The sequence below is a fragment of the Bombus pascuorum genome, chromosome 1, assembly GCF_905332965.1.
Source record: "Bombus pascuorum chromosome 1, iyBomPasc1.1, whole genome shotgun sequence".
Classification (NCBI taxonomy): domain Eukaryota; kingdom Metazoa; phylum Arthropoda; class Insecta; order Hymenoptera; family Apidae; genus Bombus; species Bombus pascuorum.
Window position 1 is genome coordinate 25,528,766 of NC_083488.1, and position 27,275 is coordinate 25,556,040.

At 38.8% G+C, this 27,275-nt stretch overlaps 1 protein-coding gene across 3 annotated transcripts in view; it reads right to left on the reverse strand.

Annotated features, from left to right (window-relative positions):
- LOC132914981 (uncharacterized) overlaps positions 1-22,602 on the reverse strand; it is a 292,404-nt gene extending 269,802 nt beyond the window's left edge. Inside the window, exon 1 of one of the 3 annotated variants that reach the window (XM_060974585.1) lies at positions 22,547-22,602. The gene's annotated coding sequence lies outside the window, so the exon portion shown is untranslated. The remainder of the gene's footprint in view (positions 1-22,546) is intronic. The other 2 variants (XM_060974593.1, XM_060974575.1) reach the window with 2 other exon arrangements.
- Positions 22,603-27,275: the final 4,673 nt, after the last annotated feature.

A 27,275-nucleotide genomic window follows, 5' to 3' on the forward strand; every position in this document is an offset into this window, starting at 1 on the left:
ATGAAAATATATCTCGTTCTTTTTTATTATTGTTTGTTAATAACTGTCATCTTAATAGAATCTGGATTTTTACTTATTTGCAATTATTTTGAGATAAAATGTAAAGTCAGTTTTAAAGATGTAACATTACATAGAATTAATCAAAGAATACAGAAATAAATTTACCTTTTGCCTTTCGTAATGTGAAATCGTTCAAAGATATATAAGATTATGTAAACTCGAAGTAACGAAGCAACAGGTTCATGCAAGATAACGAAACGCCTCGGCTAGAAATAACGAAGAAAAATATTGAATTGTTTCTCTACCACTTTATTAGCGTAACGCTCGTTTCGAGACACCCCCTACATGCATAAACGAACAAAGGTACCATCGTCGAAAAAGGGACATTGTTAGGACACGCTTGTTGGAACGTCGTGACTAAATACCATTTCCAATTCGATCCCCTTGTTCCTTTTGTTTCTCCGACCGTGTATCGTGTTTCCAATTTACAACTAAAATCCCTCTCACTCCGTCCTTTGCCTTCGTTCTCGACCAACTCGATCAAACCAAAAGAACCCCCTTCACAAAAAGAGGAAAAACGAAGGAGACAGAAAACAGAACCACAAATAATAAAAGTGACAAGAAACGAGGCAGGAACACCCAAAAACGCGGCAGAGAAGTTCTATTTCCCCAAATTCCCGAATCGAACGAGTACATTGGACTCTGTTTCATTTGGGATTGATGTTTGACGCTAAGTTAAGAACAGATGCTACCTTATGAATCACTCAAAATCCAGTATCATTTATATATAGCGAAACCTAATGTTTATTAATTTATACAAGAGTAACTCATTGAGCTCCAGGTTATTCATAAGCCATACGTTCTCTCGAATGCAAAGTTTCATGGTTGATTTATGAGAGATTCTTTTATTCTTCCATTGATTCAGAAATCTTTATGAAACTAAGTCTTGTACGTCAGTTCGAAAAGTGGGATCGAAATCATTCATCAAATTTTTGCGTACAAGCTTATTTTACGCATTATACAAGAGAAAATTTACTGACTCGGCTACAGCAGTTCAGCAATTACAGTTGAATTTCCTAACTCTTTCAACATTGTCAACTTCGACGTTCGGGATTCTGGTATTTTAAGTTCTACTCCAACTCTTATTCTCAAACTACACGAGTTACCTCTTACTCTATACTGAGAATCAGATAAAGTGATACGAAGAACGCAACAAACGACCTGAGAAATGGTAAAAACTTTGATTTCTGTGGGGATTAAGGTGCAAGCGCGTAGCAATGAACGCCGGCAAACGGTGTTTGCAAGGCAGATTACACGCACCTAGTGTCGGTCGTCCGCGGCGCGGGCCTCCTCGTAAATATTCATTTAATCTGATCTAATCTATACGAACATATTCTGCGCCTCGTGTAATTGTCGGCGAGATTGCAAATCGATATCTAAATGGGCTGGCCTGCCCCTCCAGATATTGTACTTTACCGGACGGCTATTGGACGAGCGTGTTCCTCCTGCTGTGGCCACCCTTCCGAGGCGTCGTTCGCTACCAAGTGACTACCAACTTACGTGGCCCCTGTATCTAACTACCATGTCGCCCCAACTTTTGATAGCCTGTGTGTGTTTTCCAATCGACTGGCAAATCAACCCGTTGAATAACACGATTCTACCCTTTTCTGCCTGCCGCCCCTATCTCGATTAAGCGGGTTTGTTACGGTGTTTGTCCGAGTTCGCGTCTCAAGGTGTTGATTGACGGTGTCTGAGGGAAGCTATGGGTAAGCATGACTTGGAAAACTCGTAACCGATGGTATTCAGTTTGTGGAAATCTTGGTTTGATGAGGTTCGGTGGGTTGCGGTTGGTGAAAGAGGTATTGTACAGGGAATGCTGCGGTGGATGAGGTATATGTACAGAAAGATATGGGTTCGGGTTGTGCGTTGAGGATTAATTGTTTTTGGGGTAAAGTGGGTATTAAATGGTCTGTATAAGCATAGACCCTGTGACGGGAGCAGAAATGTTTCTTACTAAGGTTTCTAGTTATAAGATCTTTTGGGGCTTGAGAAATTACGATATACCTATTAAAGCAGCCAATGAAACGCAAATTTATTTTCCACTCGAGAATCACAAAAACCATTAAATACAGATAATGTTTCACATAACGTTGCAGTCTTTTATCCACCGCCTATCAATTTTCGACAAGTTGACACGACCAAAACGCGGATTCTCCCGTTTCACAATGAGCGACGTATAAACGCATTTTCGTTTCGCTATTTGATAGTGTCGCGTTACAAGTACCTACAACAGTTCATTAAAGCCTTTTTTTACTTATTCGCCACGAGCAAGTAATAAAAAACGTATTATTTGCGGGGAAGAACGGTCATGACGGAGAAAAATAAACACTCGTTACGCGTGCACGAGGCGCCGTAAATCCCGACGCTCAATTTCATTCAATATTTACATCGTCGAAATGAAGCAAAACGACGACGTCGGGGAGCGTAAAAAAAAAAAAAAAAAAAAACAACCGCGGGAAAAGAAATATTCACCGCTTGGGCACGAAAATGCGGAAAAGGTGAAAAACAACGGGACGACGAGACAATTAATCTCGCGGCGTTACTTCGAGCGAACCCAGAAGCGCCTATAGGCCGTTTCAAAGAGCACGAAATTAAACTTCCGCGGACGTGTTCCACGACCGTGAAAAATAACGCCCGTCGGCCGAAACATTTGCATCCGCTTGGCATTTGCGTCGGATTTTCAACGAACGAAAAGCTAGGATATTAATATTTTTTGTAATATTTGTGGTACACGCGAGACAACCAACAAAATTAGTTAAATTATTTCGTCTTAATAATTATCGATTGTAACGTGGATACGCGTCATGTTTCGCGAGGGAGACTACTGCGATAGTGAATATGAAATGCACCCCGTGTTATGTTGTAAATTATGGTAGTGCGTTACGTGGAGAAACAAAATTGGTTCGACGCGTGTATGTAAATTTAGCTATGTTTCAGGTGTTTCGTGGGTTACAATGATCTTGGGGTTGCTGCTGGGGTTTGAGAAATTCGTTTGTGATACTAGTTGCGGAAATACAACTTTCGAACTATTCCTTCGTAACAGGCGGAAGATATTAATTTAATTTGTTAGTTTACTTTGTGGAGTAATTATGGAGATATACAGAATTTCAAATTGTATGAAAATCTGTTATTTCATATTCATATATGAATTTCGTTGTATTGTATTCTCATACAATATCATGTTACAGTATAGTTATTTAGTACGCTAATGCAACGCTTGAAAAATGCATAATTATCTTATTCGAACACAAAGAGAATACTGAGTGTATCGAAATAATGAAAAAAAATTACTGCAGGTATTTTCCACGCATCAATAACTGATAAGTATCATCATTGCGATACCTCGCGTATTATGCGTAATTTTGATGAATAAATGAAAACTTTCATTTTCCATTGCCCTGTATTTTATAGAAACTAGCAGCATCAGTCACGATCATGAAAAATTCGGAAAATGAAATGAGCAACGATCAAAATTCGACCAAAGGGAATTTCGTCGAGGTAAATTTATCACTTTCGATATTTCGATATTTCGCGTATATCGGGCGCAGTGTGGTGTTTTGATGTGGTTCGAACGTTATTACTCGTCGTACTGTTTATTAACCGTCACTGCGTTAATCAATTATCACATAGTTGCCCTCAACCCGATGAAATCGAAACGACGGATCGTGCAGAGTTACTTTCGACGTTTAACACACCTTTATTTTTCCACGGTCGCTCTACAATTTCTGTTTGTAGTACGATACTGCAGACGGTATCACTGCCAAATGATATTCAAGTTTGAATCTCGAACGACAAACGTTGGAATACTCTGTTTTATACCAACTAAATTAATCGGCGACCTGTAAATTAATTACAGCTTGGCCAACAGTACGATACTTTGTTAATTAGTTATCTTCCGTGGAGCAGAAAACGTGATCGTTGATTTGTACAGGGCGAATACGATCAAAGTTCTTGTGGAAACGTTTCTGTGATACCACTTGGTGGTTCGTAATGGTTCGTGCAAACGAAGAGATGTTTAAATCTATCGCGTGCGTCCGCTAAATGCGTTGCGTGTAATTTAACAATGAGAAACGAATGAAAAACGACCATGAAATTTTCTTGAAAACACTTAGGTAATGAACTTGAAATTATTTAGAAACGACCTTGAGATACCTAAACAATTTCTTAATATAATCGTTACCTTAAAGAACAAAGCTTGAAAGAACTTAAAGATCAGACGATTTCATTTTGTAAAAATACAGAATATTAAAATTATTCGTAGACATTTTTATCAATTTGTGTTATATTCCAGATTGTTCCAGAAAAATTAAAAAGTTCTTCCTGATTGCAACTTTTCAACGAGTTGCTTCGACAGAAACAATTACAGAGAACATTGTTAAATCAAATAAAATGATTTTACACCTACCTTGCTTTGCCTACCGTTGATTAATCGTTTGTATCGAGACTTCAGTAACTGTTGACGAGAAACTCGATTCTTTTTCAAGTTGCTTTGAAATAAATCGCAATGGGAACAGACTCTCTATCGATCGAGACGCGATTTCATTCTTGTCTGCTCTTTAGTTATCGGGTTTAATCAATGAACAGGATTAAAGATGCACGACTGCACTGAGAAAACTTCAGATGTAACGATTCGAATCGTGCTAATTTTTGTTGTTATATCCTAAATTGCGGTCGATGATAAACACTTCGTGGAATCTTTCAGATTAAAAGAAAGGGAACGGAGAGTTGGAATTGAATTAAAATGCTTCAGCAGAATATTAATTTTTCCAGTTCCAGTGAACTGATATAGACATGCTTTGTGTTCTTTTCATGAATATAAAAGCGTCATACCTTCTTAAATTCATTACAATTTGCAAGCTATATAGACAACAGCGTGTAACAATTTTTCCCTACTTCTACAGTAAAATATTATCTCGTATGTATACAAATTTAAACGTTAACGAAAGCGTCAGATTAAAATTATTCGCAGGCAAATAGTAATATTTCATTTAGATACCAACAAAAAGTTTCGCATAATTCTCTTGCTTGAATAGGAACGTTCTTCAAACTGATAACAATGTACTCTTTCCGATCTACATACAATGGGAGCACTATTTTTATCATATCGTGCATCTTCTATCATATTATATCGTTCTTTCGTAACAATTTCTTCTAATCAAATTAACATTCGTTACTATTGAAGTACTTTGTTTTAAATCTTAAATATGCGAACAAATTCAAATGTAACCCAAATTGTCTTAATTAACACCTACGGCTGCAACAATTAATAACTGAAATACCTTTAGACAATATGAAATGTAATATCTCCAGGTCTGTGACAGCAGTTAATTAGACCAAAATCTTCAGGGATTTCAATGCATAAGAACTGAAGCAAACAGGGCGGTTCTCAACCATCTTTTACATACTATTACCTCCCAGCCATATTCGTAATCTCTCCATTCAAAGCTGTCGCCTGCAATTACCAAGCTCCCCAGCACTCGAACAATTACAATTTACAAATTTGTCTTTATTCAGCACAAATCGGTTTCCCTTTCGCTGTCGTTCTCGTAGCAAATCCTGCGCCTATGAGATGTTGCGAGAAACAAGCTTGTTCGAGGCCAGATAAGCGAATCCTTGAGCGACAAAACGCGCATTCATTTCGATGCATCGGGCTGGTAGTACGTGACCCCAGGCAATGAGCATTTTGACTTGTTACAAAGACGGGCCAACAAAATTGGCTTCTATCCACGAGCAACGTCGTCGTCATCGGCGTGAGTCTCAGTTCGCTGATGAGACTCGCGCGTCGTTCATGTGAACTACCAAGCCCCTTTCCACCGATGCCAACGCGTCGAATTCCTGTGAACCGAGTACTCGCAAAGGCAAGCTTTCCGGAATGAAAGCGACGCCGCACCGATGTGTGCAGGCTTTCAAATATCGCGTACCAGAGCCCGAAACCAAAGCGAGATGTCGCGGCAAACTGTGCAACGCGACCACCCGTTCCCGTCTCTTCTGTAATAATAATGCCAACGGGAGCAGTTGCCGTGAGATATTTCGGATGTAAATCGTTCAAGTTCCCGCGACGATAGCGAACGACGACGCGTATACCACCGCCGTTTCCACTGCAAATACTTCTACTTTTATTACTACCGTGCACTCGCTAGCGTTCAGTAATATCATCGCGTTTTGTCAGAAATAAAACGCGCAATGTAATAGTAATGGGGAAGTTATGATTTCGGTCATGAGGCAGCTGATGGAGATATGGTGAAATTGGTATTTCGACTTGAAGAATAACTATAATTGATTTGATATTATAGTTATTCATATTACAGTTCAGCGATATAGTTATTGGTCGAGGTAGGGAAATTGATCATATCTTTGGAAATCACAGTCTATCCATTCTAAGATATAGAAAAATCTATACGACTTCCATTGTCTTTGTGTTTTTAATTTGTTATAACGTTTTATATAAACAGATTGCTAACTGCGATCTGAGGTTAATAAACAGACTTCTTGAAGAGTTGATTCTTATAACAGTGACGGTTAATTGATTTAATTGATTTATCTAGGTCATTTCTTCCTGGATGGCTCTGATTGCGAATTCATTCGACGAAGTTATCTTTAATTAACTATTTAAAATAAAGAACGAAGAATAACTTGGTTATTAACTTTGCTCGTTTGAGTAAAGTTGCACCTCTCAAATCAGATAAATAGATAAGGAGCTTTCTCCCCGTGAAGATAAAATTTCAAATAATTGTGTAATCAACTTTGTTTAAAAATTAATTCAATCAGGTCAGTACAAGGCTTAGCACCGACATGCTTACGTTTAATCGGACTCACGCCAAACTATGTCTGGATCGCGCGAATTCGTGGAAAAGGACAGCTGGAAAAAGCAAGCGAACGTAGGACGAACGTTTGCATAGCGTAAACAGCGATAATACGATTAGATATGGAAACTATCGGGACGTTTATTTGATCGGGGCAGCCAACAAAAAGTCGAACGTGTGACAGCTGTTTAAACATGACACGCTGTTAACCTGCGCCCAAGTGCAAACCAGAAATCTAGAAGTTCCCTTGTCGTGTGGAAATCGTGAGCTGTATCTACAATGGCTAGTTATCATTCGTGTTATCTGTGATGTGACGTTGTTCCGAACCATTAACGCGAAGTGTCCAGATACATCTGCTAGCTCTTTTTATCTCTTTTAATAACGAAAACGAAATATATTAGGTTTCATTAGAAAGTTCAGTCGCTTTTCTGTTCTTTTAATACGTTTTAACAACCAGGTTAATTCCTGGCTATTTTTCATTAGTTAAATTGAAATTGCTCGGTAGCGTAAAATTAAAAACCTCAATCATGCCGACGGTGGAACATTCGATTTGCATTCTCTGCTCTCATTTTGTATCCGAAGTGCATCGAATGCAAATTCCTCCGCATACAACACATTCTCCTCTCTACAGATTACCCGTGCACAACGATAACAACAATAAAGGAGCCACCAAGGTCCATGATAAATCATACCGCATTGTTTCGCTACAGCTTCCTATTTGAAAAGACAAAAAAAACCTATCGTTATATCAACGTCCGACTCTAAGGCCGTGCAAAATCTGCACAATTTTACGGTAATGGATTTGCGAATCACGTAGCCGATCATTTCTCTAATGCATTCGATACCAGTAGCCAATACACATACCTAACTTGTATCGTTAACCTCGATTCGAGGCTTTTAGAAGAACCTCTCTCACTCTCTCTCTCTCTCTCTCTCTCTCTCTCTCTCTCTCCCTTTCAATTCGTATATTCTCGATGTAAAGCGACGATATTTTTTCAGCGTTCGTTCCTTCAAAACCTGCGTGTTAAATAAAACTGAAATATCTGATCGTTACCTGATATTAGAACGAAGCAACCAGTCAATTTGTACTTTTGTTCTCATCTTTTTGTATAAAAATTATTTGAATTTATAGCGGTACATTTATTTAAGCTTTCGCGATATTTCACGAAAAATACGAACGAACGCTTTTTCTTCTTTCATTACGTATTTTTTCGAGAGATTTGTCCGTGCATTCTGAGAGAGGGGCAGTTAACCACTAGTATTTTAGCATTAATTTTAGCGGACATCGATTTCCACGCGTATGATGTTTTTTTTAGGGAGTTCCATAGAAAGCTCACCAGTTAAAATTGAAACAATATTCATACCTGACAGAGCTTTCGAATGCCTCGTGAAACTGGAATATTTTACTCATACGACTTATTAATTTTAATTAAAACCATCCTTCCCTCTCCCCCTTTATTTTTACATTTCAGTAGGAATCCATTCGGAAGTTCGAATCCAAATGCCGTATTGATTTTTTTGCCACACAGCACTGTTAAAACGCAATTAAAATATGTCATTGTTAGTGACTATTAACACGAATAATTGTCTCGTATTACATCGTTCGACGGTCTTTTTGTGTATGTATGATAACATTTTATCATCTGCGACAGTTTAAATTCATGCAATATTTATTTCCGCGCGACAACCTGGCCTGAATTAAAACGCGTTGTCGTCGCTCAACTACTATCGATAAATGACACGCATTATTTCATCGAAAGTAATTCTTTCACGTGCAGGACATTGATTTAACAATGCTTTCGTTTAAACAGTACCCGGTATTTGTTTCACCGATCATCAAGTGCAAATATAATTAAAACACGAAGTTATCGACGAATATATAGGTTAATATCAATGAACACTTCGTATGCTGCTCGAAACTCAAAAGGAGCATTACTATTTCAAGCAGTTATCGTTACTCGTACTCGCGCAGCACTTACGTTTTCCCGGCAAGTAAAAACGTATCGTAGCCAATCGATAAATAACACGCGTTATGCCATTTGGAAAGACTTTTATGAAAATCGGCAATTTATTGCTGCCAGAGAAATGTTTGTTGTTTGAAGCACGCGGCAGAAAAGAATTTAATTAACTTGCGCAGTTTTCAATAAATGATTTGTAGCACGATTTATGATTTGTTTCAACGGGTAGAAAATTACCTTGTAATTATCATTTCAGTGAGTTTTTCATTTTTCATTTCATTTCCAATTCCAGTTCGTAAATCCTTTCACGTTGCATTTACAGTTTAATTATTACTATGTACAGGATGTTCTCGTAAAGCGCCATTTCGCAACCACGCGTCGTTTAAATCTCCCGCGATATTTATTTTTCCGAACGTCGAGTGACAAACGCAATCAGGACACGTTACCATCGGTAAACCAGTAATATCAACAAATACCTCGTGTTATCTTATTCGAAGTAACGCAATTTACCACGTCTATCTAGCAATGTCAATTACTGAAGCGTCGCGTCAATCCTCGCCAAGAATAACAACGCGTCTCTGTGCATCAAGTGCGACTTACCGCGTTACATCGAATCACCTGCGCTTGTATCGATTGAAATTTTTTAACTTTTTGGCGAAAAATATCCTTCGTGACGATTGAGAATCAAAGATTCTATAATTGGTAAATTGTTTGTGGGGATGATAGGACAACCGAAACGTGTTCGACTATACGTATTGTTGTATCCTATTAAATGTCAGATCAACTCGGCAGAATTTGATGCCCGACTACAAAGGATCTAGGTCAGCGAAGTCACTTGTTCTTCGCAGAGAGGTTCGCAGAGAGTATCGTACTTTACGAAGATTATACAAAGGCAGAATTCCTGTCGATGAATGATCATCTGTCTAATATATGCTCGATGTGAATGCGAAGCCTAACGAGATTCGTTTATTGAATGCATCGAGTTGCACAGTGAAATCCTCGGCGAATCGTCTTATCGATTATGACGACTCTTTTATACCCCTTATTATCCGTTTATGCGGCCTTTTTTCTGAAGCAATATGATTAATAGGAATATTAAATAGAATTAAGGTCGATTTATCATGAAATACTTTGAAACTATTCGACGTGTTCGCAAAAGCCACAGCACGATACTCAACAAGGCCAGACATCTTTAGGTATGCTGTCTGATCCCTGGAATGACCTACCTGGAAATTCCTGGAAGGAATTCGCTCGTAGAAAAAAGGATTAACGAGAAATAGCAAACCGTTAAGACATTCTTCGCTTTTGCAGCCGATATTACGTTTAAAACACTTTTTTTTTTTTTTTTTAAGGAACAGAATGCTTTTTCTTATTATTCGATGAATTCCAACTCATAAACATTTATTTGCAGTTTTAATGAAACTGCAGAACTCAGTAATATTTAGAAAATTTAATATCGCAAAACGTTTTCACAAACCTAAATATGTTGATAACTTGGAAACATTCCACTCTATTTATAGGTATTCCAAAATTACTAAATTTGGAATAATAACTCTAACTCTATTTATCTCGTACATAAGTGATTATGTATTACACCAAAGTTAAACAATTCGGTCGATTCGACATAGTTACGACTTGTCAGAAAAATAAGCCTCCACTTCAGATTGCCATCATGTTAACAAGAAGCCAATAGGCATTCAATTATGCATGATTCCACCTGTTATTTCACAAAGTCAAACCTGTCCTTATCTTTGATACTCGCGTAACCCTGAACAGGTCAAATCTATTTGACCATAGTCGAAATATCGAACACGAGATTACCAGAATGGTTATGGCGCGTGTGCGTCTTGCAGAATATGGCGAATAAAATGGCTATATCGGTAAGAATATGGTGGCGTAGCGCCCTTCAGGATACCAATCTCGCGACCCTTTATCACGACCAAGTATCACCGTAACGATTTATTGCGTCGTAGGGCTCTGCTTAAGATAAACAGATCTAGAGATCGCGTGCTTGATGACGGTCCAATAAAACGGCAATCCCTAGCTCAGCTGAATCAGTTACAAAGTTCGTTTTTAACTTGGAACGACGAAACGACACGCGAGCCCAGGCTTAATAGCTTTCGCGGATTGTGTACACTCGCAGAATTTCAAATTTCTACGACGGATCTATTATTTAAACTTGAACTTGGGTAATAACTTCCTCTGAAATCGCGTCTGCTTTAGAATTAAACGGTTAGCGTAATTTTTTAAAAATATATTTCATTATTAAAAAGTATCAAACGTTTGGTCTCCAGTCAAGAAGACAATTTTAGTATTAGAGTTTCAACGCATTCGACAAAATTAAATATAAATAACATTGCTTTATTAAAAAACACTCTGCATATAGAATTATCTTTCCATGTAGTTGACTTCTATTTCGTTTTCATCTAACAATACAAAAGGATTTCACAGTGAACTTCAATAATATAGCAGAAGAATCTAATTTCCTGCAAAATGTTCCAATCACATATGTATCTCCATTGTACGCTGATAGGACAACGGGATCGATCTAAATGATCCAGCATGTCATAGATCACAGCGGCATATCGACACATTAGAGTCTTTCCTGCGTCGATCGACAGACCGAAGGAGTCGATTATCAACGACTTCCAAAGAATCTCAAACAAGAATAAGGTTTCGTTGTCCGTCAGAATCTTTCCAAGGGTAACGCCGATCTTTCTCTCATCGTGAATGGATCATTAATCATTCAGCTTGCTAATGGTCATCGAGACTAGGTCGAAGCAACGCGGTGCATGAACTCCTCCAGCAGGAGCAGGATACTGTTAGAGATGCGCGCGCGTATCGCAAAGAGTAGATCGCAAAAGGCTCCTTTCAAGGAGACCTCCCGATTCTTCTACGAGCGAGCACGCAAGGGGTGGTGGACGCCGGTTAACTCTATCCTTTGATCGAATTCCACCACACGGAAACAGCAGAGATAGGAAAGCGTTATCGTACGTGCCACCGAAAAGGTGGATAAGGATGATAAAGACGGTGAAACCTAATCGCACACGACGATGAGTAGCGTCGAGGATATTCTGTGGCATCGTGTATACGTATACACACGACCCGAAAGAAAGCCGATGAAGCATTCTGTGCAGGATAAGGCATATAGAGAGTACGGATCGAAGGAAGGAAACCGGAAGGAACGAAGCGGTCTATGTGTGTCGTTGGTGTTCGCGTTTATTGGTAGTAGATAGGCTGATGCGTCGGATCATTAGGGAAAGGGCGAACCTTTTAAATAGACGAAAAGTTGCCAAGGTGTGTATTGTGCTTGGAGCTGGCAAGATTCGGGCTGACATGCTTCGAACGCGAAGAAAAAGCTAGAGGAGGCAGGGGAACGACGGAGAAAACAGGTCGGGCAAGTGCGCGTGCGATCGAGCAAGGGTGGATGGTGAACTTTTTTGTTCTGTTGATAGGGGATGAAAAATGGAGAGTCACGGAGAGGTCGATTAGAAACAAGAATATGAATCGGCCACCCCCTTGATCGTCAATATTCATAGGACGTAGCCAGGGCGTTGTTACTTAGGCACCTCGGCTATTTAGGAAAGAAAAGCTGGCCGCGAAATGAGGGGATGATGCCACGCCGCTTCCCTTCGGGCGGGAGCCAAGGTATTCTCCATCCATCGATAAAGCGTTTAACGACCTGGAAGTCGAGAGTCTGCAAGATTCGCGAATCGACACGCTCGAATAATTAGAGAGAGAGATAATTAGAAGAGGTTAGTAAAAAAAAAGCTGTATCCGAGAGGCTTGAACGGAGAACAATGGATCTTTGGTAATTAAACGGCGAGCCTTCTGTTCGCCGTTTCTTCGATTAAATACGATGATATGAAAATGGAAGAAAGATGGAGAACTATTGACTCATGCGACCGTACGAGATTTGTCGTAAAGGTCGCATATAAATTGAAAACCACGATCGATTCGGAAACTTTGAGGGAGAAAATCACCGGGAATAATTGGAACAGACTCGCTAAATGATAACCCGGTCAACGTTATCGTTGGGAATCCGCTCGAACTGCAATTAACACTTTCCAATTGCCCATTCGAATGTGCATTATGCCGAAATCAACGAATTCGTAGCTTCTCACCGATTCGTTCATGCGAATAATTCGCTTCGGTTTGTTTGCGCTTGCAGACCGACGAGCTCGAACATCCTAATTTTATAACAGCTAGCAAGTTCGTGTCATTATTCTAGGCGAATATCCACGAAGTAACGCAGTGAATCGCGTTTCCTTCCGTATTTCATATTCTTGCTGAATTTCTCAAACTGTTAGGCGATATTGGAATAACGTAAGAGGAATTTTTACACGTGCATAGGTCTGAAATGAAAGTCGTTTGTCCCGGTTATATGGTTTCTGTAAACTTATACACGGCATCATGTTACCGAAAGTATACTCATTCGGGAGTAATTCAATTACCCAGTGAAGTAGACGCTCGGGTAATTCAAATTTGTGAAAATGGAAATTGATATCGGAGGGGCGAAGAAAAGAGCCGTAATGACGATTATATCTAAAAAAGCTGCTGTCATTTGTTTCGTTTAAGAATTTTAATAACGGTATTATACACACTACGTTTTATTCTCAGAAGTTACGTTCTAAAAATGAAGATAACCACTTACATCTTAGCATCTAAAAAATATTTGTCAATGTTATGTCATCATAAAAGGTATAACTTAGAAAACACGAAACTGGCTCCCCGCTGGGGGTAGCCACCCACATGCTATATTTATTGTATTTTATTTTTTTTATTTACCAATGAGATATAACACTTTACCAAATGTCCTTCAGGACAAATTGTAAAAAAACAAAATAAAAAAAAAATGTTATGTCAGTTTCTATCTTTGTACGTATTTCATACGTGATTCCTAATACGTTCGATTATTCGTGTTAATTCTAAATATTATGTTTGAAGATATTACGGAAAAAGATCAAATTATAAATGAAGCAATTTTACGACTAATCAATATATAGCGGTAATCAGCTAACTAGATTTGTTACAAATGAAATTAGTTGAAACGCAACCGCAACAACTTCTTTCCTGCCATCATACCTGAAACTCGTTTTTCATCATAAAACAAAGGGATCTAAAACACAGAGGAAAATTCCAGCGTCCTTATTGTCGGGAAACTTTTCGACGACACCTACTGCAGGCAGAACGTCCTTCCTTGTAAAGTTGCCAGTTTTTGTCGACTGGCTACGTTTCACGTTGAAACTTACGGAAGCCACGAGCAAGTCGCGGACTGATGAATTATTGTACATTAGCGGAGAACGTCGCTTTGTCCGGGAATAGTAGCGTACAAAGTTAAAGACTCTGCGAATTTTGTATTCCAGGAGGTAGAATTGTTGCGAAAAATAACAGGTCACGAAATTATGAATGGCCGGTTGAGCTCACTGAATAAACGAACGAGCCTTGAAATTTACAAGTTTCCGCCACTATCGCGCGCGCTATTGTCACCGGGTGTTTCGAATTTTCACCGATTCATCGAAATAAGTCGATCCTGTGATTCAATTGCCGCCACCGTAATAAATATCGGTGATGAAATTTTCGAAGGGAAATTAATTTTATCTCGATGAAAGCGAGAAATTATTAGCGAGCGTGGAAATTTTCTAAAGTAAAATTAATGCCGATTCGACCGGACGATGGTGAAGAATTGTCAATGGCCAAAGAAATTTTTAAAGCGATATTAATATCCATCCAGAATCGTCGGAGAACGAAAAATTGTCAGTAGCCAAAGAAATTTTCAAAGCAAAATTAATTTCACCCAACCCATTCTTGACGTTCGAAGCGAAAAATCGCTTGGCCACGGAATCGAGTCGTGAGTAATGCGTTTCGCGTATAAAATCCGTGCCAATTTTCGACCGGATTTCCTAGAGGAGCTGTATGGAAAGCTGAATAGCTGACGCGCGTTGATTGCATGCCTTATAACTGTAAGAAAGGATACATCGTTCACACGGATACGCACTTACCCTTCCGCAGTGAGTTACGTTCTCTCACGAATAAACAACTATACTCGCAGAGATTTCTCAACGGGTCCCTTGCGCTCTCTGTGTCCGCCTCGTATAAATCGTCGGGTAACATTCTTCGTCTCTGCCTGCTGCACCATCTAACTTATTCCTGCATGCTTGTGGTGTACAGTTTGATGTAAACGATCAAACATTCACGGGATGAAATGAAGGCAAACGAGCTCGCCGTTCTCCTATTATATACATATACGTACATAGGTTTGTTTCTTATTTGAATATGCAATGGAGTTGATAGCGATAATATTGATATTGCCTGTCGATGAATATTGATAGTTCGAACAGTGGATGCTTGATTGTCGATAACGATATTTGTAGATACGGGAAAGAAATAGGACGTAAGTCATGTTAGGTGTAATATATCAATGGAAATGGACTCGGGTATTCAGAAAGTGCAACGTCATTTGTCTTTGTAACAAGTATAGTATTCGATAACGTCGAGATTCGGTAGTATTAAGAAATCAACGACAAAGATGGAGTATCTATTCTTAGATACTTATCAATGTCTGCATATTACATTATATAATTATTGGTGAAACACATAGAATTTTTGTATCGATAAAGATACAAATTTTTCTCAAAGACACTGCCAGGTGAAATTTCACTAAGGTTGTCAATAATCTAATTAGCATACCGAAGATTCAGGTTCATAGATGGAAATATAATTTTTGTATGACAGGACAGGTAATCAAAAGAGTGAAATTGATAACCACAGGACGTTTTTGAATTTTCTCATTAGATTGTCGATAAGATACGATGGAAACATCGTATCGGTCAATATTAGGATACCAGCATAGGTCGACTGATATTGCCGCATCTGAAACTATGTATCTCCCCTAGTTATCAAACGTTTGAAGATTTAGTGGCGTCAGAGGGGTTATCGCTTCTAATCGCGAACACACTTTAAGGCTCGTCGATGCGGTGAACGTTACGCCAGATTCACCAAACGTCCTTGAATTCAATATCGTTGGAAATGTTACATCTGTATGTAACCAATGGATCAATCGACGTGAAGCTGGAGTGCGCAACGTGTGTGAATTTAGTATGGATTTACCACTCGTAATCGGTGGATTTGATAACGTCACGTGTAGAGCAGTCCGTAGATGTGGAACATCTTTGGTTTCAATGACGTTAGAAGTACTAAATCTAAAGCGATTCACAGCTGCTAGGATTACGTTTGATTTTATAGCATTTCGAATATTATCGACAGATGGATAATTTTGATATTATCCACGACGACTAAAAAAAATTCGCTCGATAATAAGATTGTAATTATCAGAAACGACCGTCCATGATTCGCTTAACACACACACATATATATACATACACACATATGGTCGAACAGGAAATCACAGTTGATTGCAGCCGCACGAAAGAGAAACGGCGTTCTCCGGAAACGAGCGATAAGAAACTGGTTCCTTCACCTCTGATCCTACCGATTTACCGTCAAAGAGTTTATTTCTTCCAACTCGGCGACGGATCTATCGCACTTCCTTAATTGTATCGGTGGGATCAGAAAGGACGAAGAGGAGAGCGAGAACACGCTCGAGGCTTACCAAGGAAACACGGCAGCTCGCGGATATTTTTCCACCAACGCGGCAAGTTCATTTTCAGCTGGGTCACGTGCTTGCCTCGAATGGCGGGCAAAGAAAGGAAAATCCCGAGCCTCGGGGCTCGTAAAATTTCGTGCGGTCCCAGCCAGCTGCTGGTAGATTAAACGCTTTTTATCCGAAACTAATCCAGTATGCAGAATCGAATTAAAATTGTCCTCTCTTGGATATCATTTACGGTCCCGCTGAGGTTTTTCCAGTTTTCGATGCTGCGATATTTCGCGAAAATTGTGAAGAACTTTATTTCATGAACCTTTCTCGTGTGAATGCCCCTGTGACCTCACTGCTACTGTCATTTGTTTCTAAAAGTAGAAAATGGCTGTGACTTTGTGTTACGTTTCTTAGATTCGGAGATCGATATACGTATATTTTTACAAATCATACTAGATTTCGTTTTATTTTTATTCGTGTTAATTATAGCAGCTGCGTCGACGAGAAAGAAGAATATCTATCTTGAATATACGATACGAATATCGAATTATTTTCTCCTTTGAGAGTGAATATGAAGATAAACGTAACGAATATCTGTACTTTGTAGAATTTCAGCGCAAAAAATTTGTTCAACGGTATAACGCTAACTGATTTAATACAAAGCACGCATATAGGTATAATCAGTGTCTACATTAAGCGATGATTCAAGCAATATATTCTTTCCAAATAAATATCTACAAACTGCATACTAACAGCGTTTTTCATTCAAATGAAATTTACGATTTTTCACTTGCATAGACTCGAATACAACATTCTAAAATTCCAAATAATTATAACTATATTTTATCCTTCATTCTGCATAAATTTATGTGCAGACATTTTTAATATACCTACCTAGCAGCTCATTAGAGAAAATACATCATGTTTCTCGTAAATATAATAAACCATTTGTACGAACTAAATTACTTAATCAACATAAAAACAAGGATATACAGAATTCAGTTAAAAATTCTATTTAAGTCTACTACAACTTTGTAAAAATTCTTGTACACCAGCTACACTAAACTAATGTTCTTTCGCGGTGTTAATCTCCGCTAAAAGGAACTATAACGCCGCTCAATTACCGTTCAAGAGAATGTTTTCAGGCTGGTGTAAGATACTTAAACATGTTCAAAGACTTTCGGAAATTTCACCAACCCGTTTCCGGCTCCTCGCGAGTGCTCGTCTTTCGTGTTAGAGCAGAAGTTAATCTAAAAAGCGAAGAAGCAGACGTTCCGCCGCGCCGGCCAATACAAGTTGTCGTGTTCTTTCGAGAGACACGAGAGAGCTTAAAAACGGCAGCCAAATACTCGTATATCTTGACCGTGCAGACGGTTAAAAATATTCTCAAGCCGAGTAAAAATACAAGCCCCTTACACGCTACAGTGGTTGAGCAGGTTTATTGACAATGCTGTTGTCTTCTACAACGAATACGAACGCAATATATTCCTGTAATAAAATATAACAGCGCAAGCTTGTCTGAATCAGGATTAAACCATATGAATAATTGCAACAACGTGAAAAGTTCCGTTTGTGTGATATTTCGATCGCGATAAATCAAATATTTAACTTGACGATTGTTAAATCAATAGATGAATAATTCTGATAAAACGATTACTAAACGTAGACATTCTGTTTCCTTCAATGTAATACATATTTCATCATATGAAAAAATACCTGTATATTTTTCAAATTAATTAATGTTACGATTTGTCGATTTCCCAATAAGACGATAAACGCTACTTTCGTTTGTCAGCTTGTCAACATACACGTTTCTCACTCATACACGGTGCTACTATAAATCAATCAAAGTTTGTGGACGCATACACGTGGTCCAGTTACTGAAATCGCTCCGTATATAATTATTTCCTGGCATAAGTTATTGTTCGTAATAGCAGCACTCAAGCAACAAACGAAAAAATGGAGTAACGAAGAGGAAAAACTGTATAAGAACCAGATTCCTCGTAAGAATTAGACAGGTATTTCGCGTGGTATCGTGACCCAAGCAATTTGCATCGTAATGAAAGTCAATTACAGCGCGTTCCATAAATCACGAACACGTACACGCTACTGGTCGTCGCCGGCTTTTATGTGTATCGTTCGGTACTTGTGGATTTAGGAGAATTTCGCGGTCCCGTCGCGCTGGAACCGCGCAACTTCCACTCCAACAAGCGCGCACAACGTCGAATGTTTCAGTCTATCCAAATTTATTTCCATAAACGGCGTAAGTCGTTCGAGCTGCTCGATCGTGAACGTCCGTCGGTTTCAAAGAGAACTTGGCGGTTCGAGAAGTTTTATTGGAGATGGTGTTCAGTATCTGGACAAAAGAGAGACAAAGTTTCCTAATCCGCAAGGATCCGCGAGAAAGTTTAACCGTTTTTTTCCTCCCGTTGCACGATTACTTTGCATTCATTTCCGTTGATTACGGGAACTTATTTGCTTGCAGCCAGAGAGAATGAAAAGAGAAGAAGCTTCGTATACTTTGTTTGCTGGTTTATCGCTGAAAGAATACTTTTATCTCGGTATTTTATTTGAGAACATTTCTAGATGCTTACTTTGATAATTATAACACTGTTGGATTAAAACTTAAGGAGAAATTGAGTATTAAAATTGTAAAAGTTGTAATTTAAAACAATCTAAGAGGAATGATAATACGAAGTAATATTATATTAGAATATTACATGTAAAACAAGCGAATATGAAATCTTTGAATCATCGGTTTGTTATTTTATTCAAAGAATTATGTAAATTGCGTTACCCTTACTCACGCTTTCGTAGAGCAAGTTCAAAGTTTGAAACGGTGCGAAATCCAAACGCGGTGTGTCGTATTTTATCTTCGCGTCGTAAAATCTAGAAAAAGTCGACCAAACTGTGGAAACTTTTAGTTGCTTGTTCAGTGCTTCGCGCAGCGAAAGGAAGTCATCAATAGGTTCTTTTACCTCGAGTTCGCTATTCAAAAACCAGATGCCTCCAACAACTTAAGCAGTTTATCCAACGTGATTATCTTAAGTCGTATACGAACTTAACATTGAAAAACTATAGAGAAACGAAAGAACAAAAGAAAACTAAAACTCTAATTTCAATCTGCTATAGAATCATTTCGTTTGTCATGAAAGATAGCAAGCATTAATTATTCTCCGATATCGTGTTATTATTCATAGCAAAATACCTTCGATTTTCATAAAACATACGTTATTTTCATCTATGTCCTTAATTATGGTAAAACCATCTTCTATCATTCGATATTCTTCCCCAAAAGTAAAATACACGTAGTTCCCTCCATCAGAGCTCGTGCACTAAGCTTAGAAAATAAATCCGCTATTTTTGTTACCGGAAGGCGCACGAGGGAGGCTGCTTAAGGAGATTACTCGTCTCAAAGTAATTCAAAATAAAACGAATAAACCGGCCGAGGCAAATAGCGGACGGACGATTAAATGCTTCAAGACGTTACATCACCTTTTTTCCAACTTTCAACAGGGATGAAATTAACCTTGCCCTGCTTCCCAGCGTGGAACTTTTTCTTTCGATTCATTAAAACTTCAAGGCTCGGGCATGTTGTATGATAACGCCGTGAAACGACGATTCGGCGGATCTTCCGGCCAGAAAAGGAGAGAAGGCCAGAAACGGAACAAGTTGCCTTCTTTCGCTCTCCCTCTCTCTCTCTGTATTTTTTCTGTTTGTGTGTGTAACTGTTTATGTGTGTGTGTGTGTGTTTTAAGCCCACCCTCCGATCTCTCCTTGTGCGCCAAATTCACGAAACAGGACGTGCGATAGCCTGGTTCGCTTGGCTCTTCGGTACTTTTTCCAGCGTAGCAAGACGATTTAATAAAGGGAGCGGAAACATCGCAGTTCTTGCAAGCTGGAACGGATTGAAGCTCGAGTGGCTTATTTCTCCACCAGCCAGACTATTTTACTCGAAATTTCCTCCTTTGCGTGCCGAGTGGCCCGTGCCTCGGCACGACAAGATATAAGCGAGGCAATTAGCCGCGTTAAGATAAACAATATCGTGATGATTTTTTATATAGGAAAAGGAGAGACACGTATCTACAATTTTATTGAGGGAAACGTACTTGTGTCCGATCTAAAACGTACTTTGCAACCAATACTGTTGTAAATTTGTGAACTGATATAATTGGTAATATATCCAAGGTATAATATTTTACTGTAGTATCATTTAAGAAAATTGAAACGTGGTCCTCATTAAACCATTCTTCTTATCACTTCGATATTTTGTAGAGTCTTCCCATTTCTTATACAGGATGCGGTCTAAAGTTATATCTAAGCGTGAGTGACTTCTTATGAAAAAATAAAAAAAGAACATGTAGAATAAAATCTGTTTCTTCGAAACTTAGCTTTCGAGAAATTCAAGTTTGAAAATTTGTTAAGTATACTTGAACTTGACTAATCGTCGACTGAATATGACTAAACATTATATAGGAGATTATCCTAGATGCGAAAATAATTGAAAAGTGGAGAATACAATTTTTCCATTTAAGGTATCATTTCCAAAAGATTGAATTTGTACGTGTTCAGTCGTGAATCTGCCTAGTAATTGCGTATGATAGATTTTCAAATTTATTTTTCTAGGAAATAAAGCACCTTATAAAAAAATGTTATTCTACATACATTTTCGATTAATCCTCACACGTAGAATGACTTCCTGCTGATTATTTAGTCCTGTCCAGTTCGAAATGAACCATGTTCGAGCATACCTGATAAATTTTCAAATTCGATTTTCTCAAAAACTAAGCTCCGGACGGAAAGATTTTATCTTACGCTTAGTTCCTGTCTTTTCATGAAGAATCACCGCGTGCCCTTTTATGCATAATTTTCGGCCGCAGCCTGTATAATCCAACTCATACAAATTCAATGAGCAACGATATAAATACCCCAAAATTTAAATAATATAGCGATATATAATTGAAAAAAAAAGATATTTAAACTGGAATCCAACGTAAGAGAACAATAGACATCGTTCGAGTCTTATATTTCTGTCCAATCAGAGAGATACACGAAACGCCTGTCTGCGTTGCGATAAAAGGCAACAAAAGTATTTGCAGCGATGACCGAGCAATCTGAATGGGTTCGTTGCCGGTTAACCGAATGGCCGCACGAGAACGGCGTGGCGCGGCGTGGCGCCGACGTTTTTTTACCAAACAATTAGACGAGAACGGTGAACACGAACGGCGAGAGCGCATTTAGGACGAGGCCTTCGTCTGACGAATCGGTTCCGCGAGGTTTCTCGTGAAAACAGGCCACGTTACAGAATCGAGTCTACGATTTTTAAATTCTATTCTTTCGCCTTGCGGAAGTTCATATCTTTATTTTAGATGCAACAAAAGCAAGATCCTAGCCTGTGGCGGAACTTCAAAGCAACAAAGAGTGGAAGGAGGAGAGAGAAACAGGAAGGAAAAGTTGGATTTTTAGGTTTGTTAGCCATGGTCCATTAAAAATTAATAAATTTCAACCAACCGACACAGCAGCCCTAAAGCACCGCACGAGTGGAGAAATCAGCTTCAACTACAACTAACGAGCTAAATAAAAAGCTCTTTCGGATCGGAGATTTTCATTTCAATCTCGTTTCCTTTGTTTTCTGTATTTTTCCCATTTTCGTTTTATTTTTACCAGACTTCCAGATTCGCTATATTTTGCCAGACCTCCTATTTTTTTCTGTTTTCATCATAAAAATGGCAGAGTTACTTCAACTCGCTCACAGCGTGCCGTTTAATTCCTAGTACTCTCGACTGTAAATAATTAGTATTGCCAGCTGGCCGAGCTGGTGAAAAATTAATTTCTCCCATCGTCCATAGTAATAATCGCGAGGTAGCTGTCATGTGACCTTCCTGTGGTCACGTGAGTGATATCGTTTCGAATCAAAATGGAAAATCCGAACCGGAGACGGAGCAACGCCTTACATGTGGCAAAAGAAACTGTACGGCGTCTCAGCAGGAACAACCGCCTCGGTTTGAAAACGGTAAGAATCGTACATCTAAATTGAGTCACGGCACGTTTCTTTGAAAGCGCTGTCATTAAGCTACGTAAGCACATCAGAGACGCACACAGACTCGTTAATGATCACTCGGTCTTACCTCGAAAATCTCGATCTTCCCGTTCCTCATGGGATGGAAATCTGAAACAGAAGATGTTGCAAATTTTTAAATTGCTTTTGTAAGACAGTAAGCTGCAGTTTTACTTATTTTACATAAAAAACGGTTTATGGTTTCGGTTTCACAGCAGGGATAGCCATAAATAGATCTACTGACCGAATATTCAAAGATAGCAGTTAACGTCACGGTTGTAAATTAATTTTCCAATTTTTAAAGAAACGCGCTAGTTAAATTGGTATTCAGAGAGCAGTCAACTAGGCTTGTAACGCACAATATTCAACGTTGTTTATAAATAACAAAATGAAATCGATTATACGTTCCTATGTATATTCTTCTCCTTATTGATTAATTAACAATCACATTCCTTAAAATTTATCATAAACTTCGTCAATTCTAATGACTGAATGTCTCCCTAGAAATCTACACAATAATAAACGTTTTCACAAATTTGAATCACTACTCTCATTAACGATCCAACTTCTAATAGTCTCTTTTTTCACGTTTTCCATCATTCGATTCACCGTTAGCCGAACCATAGCAAACAGTTGCAAGAACGAAGAAAGGAACCGCACGAGTCAGAGGTTCTGGCCTGGAGGCACGAGCCACTCGAATCGCATACGCCGGCTTAATTATGGCGAACCCGTACATGTGCAGCGGTAATTATCGGATCGTAAAGTGGCACATTTATCACGCTGTACATACAGATTTACTCTCGAAGCGCAACAGAAGCGCTGAGGGGCTCGGAGAAGGAAAGGATGATTTCATAATGACGCTTTTTGTTCGGTCGACGGTTTTATGGCGTGCACGTAGCTAAACTTTGCAAACCGGAAGTTGCCACGAACAGGGACGCACCGGTGAACAAAGACATCGTGGGCCGTAACGAATGTTGAATGACGTGTCTCTCTCTCTTTCTCCCTTTCTCCGTTTTCCTTTTTCCTTTTCCGTGCTGTTTTCTCTCGTTTTGCTTCTTCGAGTTTCATTTTTGTATTGTGTAAACGTAAACACGAGCAGAAAAGCGATCGAGAAATAGTGGTAGAAAGAAACCAGGTTACGGTCACACCGGCTAATTATCATATAAATTATGCTTGGACAAATCTTAGACGATTCCACGGCACGATCGAGCCACTAACTAGTAATTAGAGGTTCGTTAACGTGACCCAACGCTGATGAAATCGCGAAAAAGTGAGTCATCGAGTTCTTTCATCTCTGGCATGAAAAAGTGCTGGACTACGTGTAATGCAAGGATAGTTTTACGATACTCGCGCGGCGTGATTGCCTGACAGCTTTTAAGGTTTTACCTCAACTTTCTTCAATTTCATTCGCCATCGGAAAAACTTGAAATTCTTCTGCCACGGTTGCTCATCGCGTTCTATCGTCGTGTTTGATATTGTCGGGCTTTAGAACATTTTACCCCCCCAATGACACGGTCTAAGTCAAACTGTGTCACCTATTTCTTCTTTATAACTGTTGAGAGACTGACATCTTTCTTGCCATTGATGTTGACTAAAAAGTAGTTGAGGTAATTTAGACGAAATTCAGAATTAACGATTGTACTATGTATAATTTGACTTTTCAAATGAAATAAATTTATACAGAATTATTCTATGTGAAAAATAAAGATTAATTTAGATTACATCTTAGATCTTAGACTGATGCTGTTTACATATTTTGGCAATTACCCGATGTTTTTAGAAATTTTCAATTTACACGAAAAGCGTAGAATCAATAAATCCGCTTCCAGATGTTAGCAGCATAATAATAGAAAATACATTAAAAATTGTTTACTGCCACTTTCTCCTTCTTCATATCCCTTGACAGACAATATATCCAAAGCTACCCACCAGGATTGCCCACCTAGGGTGTTACAAACTATTGTCAATGAGAGTATCAAAGAGAAAGACCAAAGCGTTCACATGTTGCAGTTCAGCGAGGTCTGTCATACGATAGGTTGGGCGAGTTTTGGTACTTGACCCTCAGAAGAGCACAACAGGGGTCCTTGCCAACCTTCATATAGTTTCATATAGGGTGACCCAACATAAGTGTCATTTGTGGTTTTAGAGGCTTTCATGGCTTCGGCTGTTATAGCTAGCATTGTTTGAGGCTTCGAGGAGTTACTCCTGTCCGCTTTGAGGAGAGCGTTAATATTCAAGCAATATCGCAGCTTGTTGCATCTGATATTAAGTAACACCATGGGATTCATCTTTATTTGACTGACACAACTTTGTACATAAAATATAAAGCTTCATCTGGAAACGATAATTCGAGTGTAATACTGCGTAGAAATAAAATAAATAGGTATAAAATAGTAATATTATTCATCTTTTTTGTTGTGTAACGTTTGCCAGAAATTTGGGATTTTTTTGAAAAATACTCGAATGTTGCGTCACTGCAATTGAATATTTTAAAACACAGGGAAGATACATAACAATGTTTTATAATATATTCATTGTGCATGGGAGATATGATGAAACGAATGGATTCCTGCGTCCAAAATATGTGGATTCTATTTAGAAAGTAAAATGCAATTGCACCACGGAAATGCATTGTTGCAATCGCAAAAAAAAGAGGAAAAAAGAGAGAGGATATAGGAAGCTGGAGCTTCTTAAATCACCCTGTTCTTTCCATCTCTTACCGAAAAAGACACGAGACTTGCCCCAGATACTCGGCTCCCGTATGACTATTCTCTTCAACATTTTATTACATGTACTTACGTTCCCTCGTGTATCAATTTTAACGCTTTAGAATGCAGCTGCTAGGTGAGCCATATAATGTGCTGCAAGGTGTACCCTACAAATTCTAACGATGGCGACAAAATTATCTTCCAACATCTTATTCTCTATGGAACAGATATTTCGCATACACGAGTTACATATTTTTCAAACAATTTAGAAATTTAACTTCTGCTATTTAGCGTTGAAAAGCGTAGCTCGTTAAACGTATCTAAATATTTCCAGTAATGTAGAACACGTACGTTCACATACAATGTCGAATGTAAATATAATTTAATAATTATTTGCGGAGGTTGAAAAATTGTCTCATTTAATACGTACTCCAACAATGCTAGAATTCAATAACAAAATATTCTCCAATCAATTCTAAAACCTACTTTAACAATTCAATGATCCAAACCACTCTCCGTTTTAAAAACCAAGGCTTCCAGCCTGAGACAGGAGAAACGGAAAGAAGCCTTCCTTAGGTAAAGAAACCAAACAAAAATTCTCTCATTATCCCCAACATTACCACGCTGAACGACTCGCAGAAGCTACATACCACGTACAAGTTACCAAGGTAACACCATATAGGAGCCATTCATCATGGTTTTCCCGATGAAACGCGATCAGCCAGCTTGTTAAGGGTATCCTGTCCGCTAGTGGTCGCGTTAAACAAATAGGTAAACTTGGACGAAAGTTTCGGACGAAAGTGGCCGATGATTCGTCGAAAGAAAATGCTCGGATGCGAAAGTCGTTTCGTGGTAGCACGTGCGAGTAGGAGCGCTACAGATTGGAGGGTGGAGAACTTTCGGGAAAGTTCTTTTTCCAACGGGTTCGCACGGCTTGACGAACGAAAGATTCTCACCGCAGCCTCTCCGCAGTCTTGTTGTTTGCCATCCCGCGGGTCTTCTTACCAGACGATGACTTGTTTCTCACGTACACTTCATTAGGTACTCCTCCGTTGGGACATTGGACCTCTTTGGAGCTCGAGATTACTTCTTCTTGAAAACCAATTTTGCGGACCGACAAGGGGAAGAGAAGGCGCGAATATGCGACAGAGGGAATGAAAAAGACGTTTTCCCCGATGAGACAACGGGATCTATGTTTACGTTATCTTTATGGAATCCTGTTATCGTGTAAAACAAACACCGACCAAAGATCCACAGCTAACAAAATCAGGCCTCAATCTCGTGTCTCTAATTGCGTTTATCGCGCTCTCGCGGTGCTTCTTCGTTTAGCTGTAATCAATCTTCTCATCGCAGGACGAGAAAGACTTTCGAACTGAGGATGACAATGGCTGGCGGAAATACGCTATAAGTTTCTCTATATCGTGTCGCTTCGACGTGAAAGGAGGCAATTGAAAGTTTGTAGAAACAAACAAACGTTCATATCATATAGATATAAATAGATATGGGCATGCGTGAGTATGTAAGCGTGCAGGAGTTTACATTGTAAAAATTGTTTGTTTATTGACAGAGAAAAACACGGATAGATTTCGTATTCACAAGTGTGAAAGTTTATTAACACGAATATTAGTCCACTATGAATTTATAATACTTCAAAAAGTGATTTGATTTCCACTTAAGTTGATTTTTATTGATTTGCTTGAATTACTGGAAATTAGCGGCTTATAATGTGAGAGGTAATTTTGCTTATAAAAGGGCAAAAATTGATAAATCACAAGGTAAGCTTAAGCAGAAAATTTAATCCTCGTGATATTACCAAATGTGAATTTCTACGAAACCTTTTAAAGATAGCGACTGCTGTCTCTTTAAGGGTCGAAAACGCGCAGCTCGAGCTCATTTACTCCTCCAACTTCGTGTCAGACAGATCACGAAACTAATCAGGCTGGTTCTTGAATGTGAATAGAGTGGTCGAGATCTATCAGCCAACCTTTATCTAATTTATCCACATTCTACCATCTCATGTAATTCAAAATATCATACAATTTATAATTATTGTTTTTATACAAAAATTTAATTTTAGAATCCCGTTAAAAA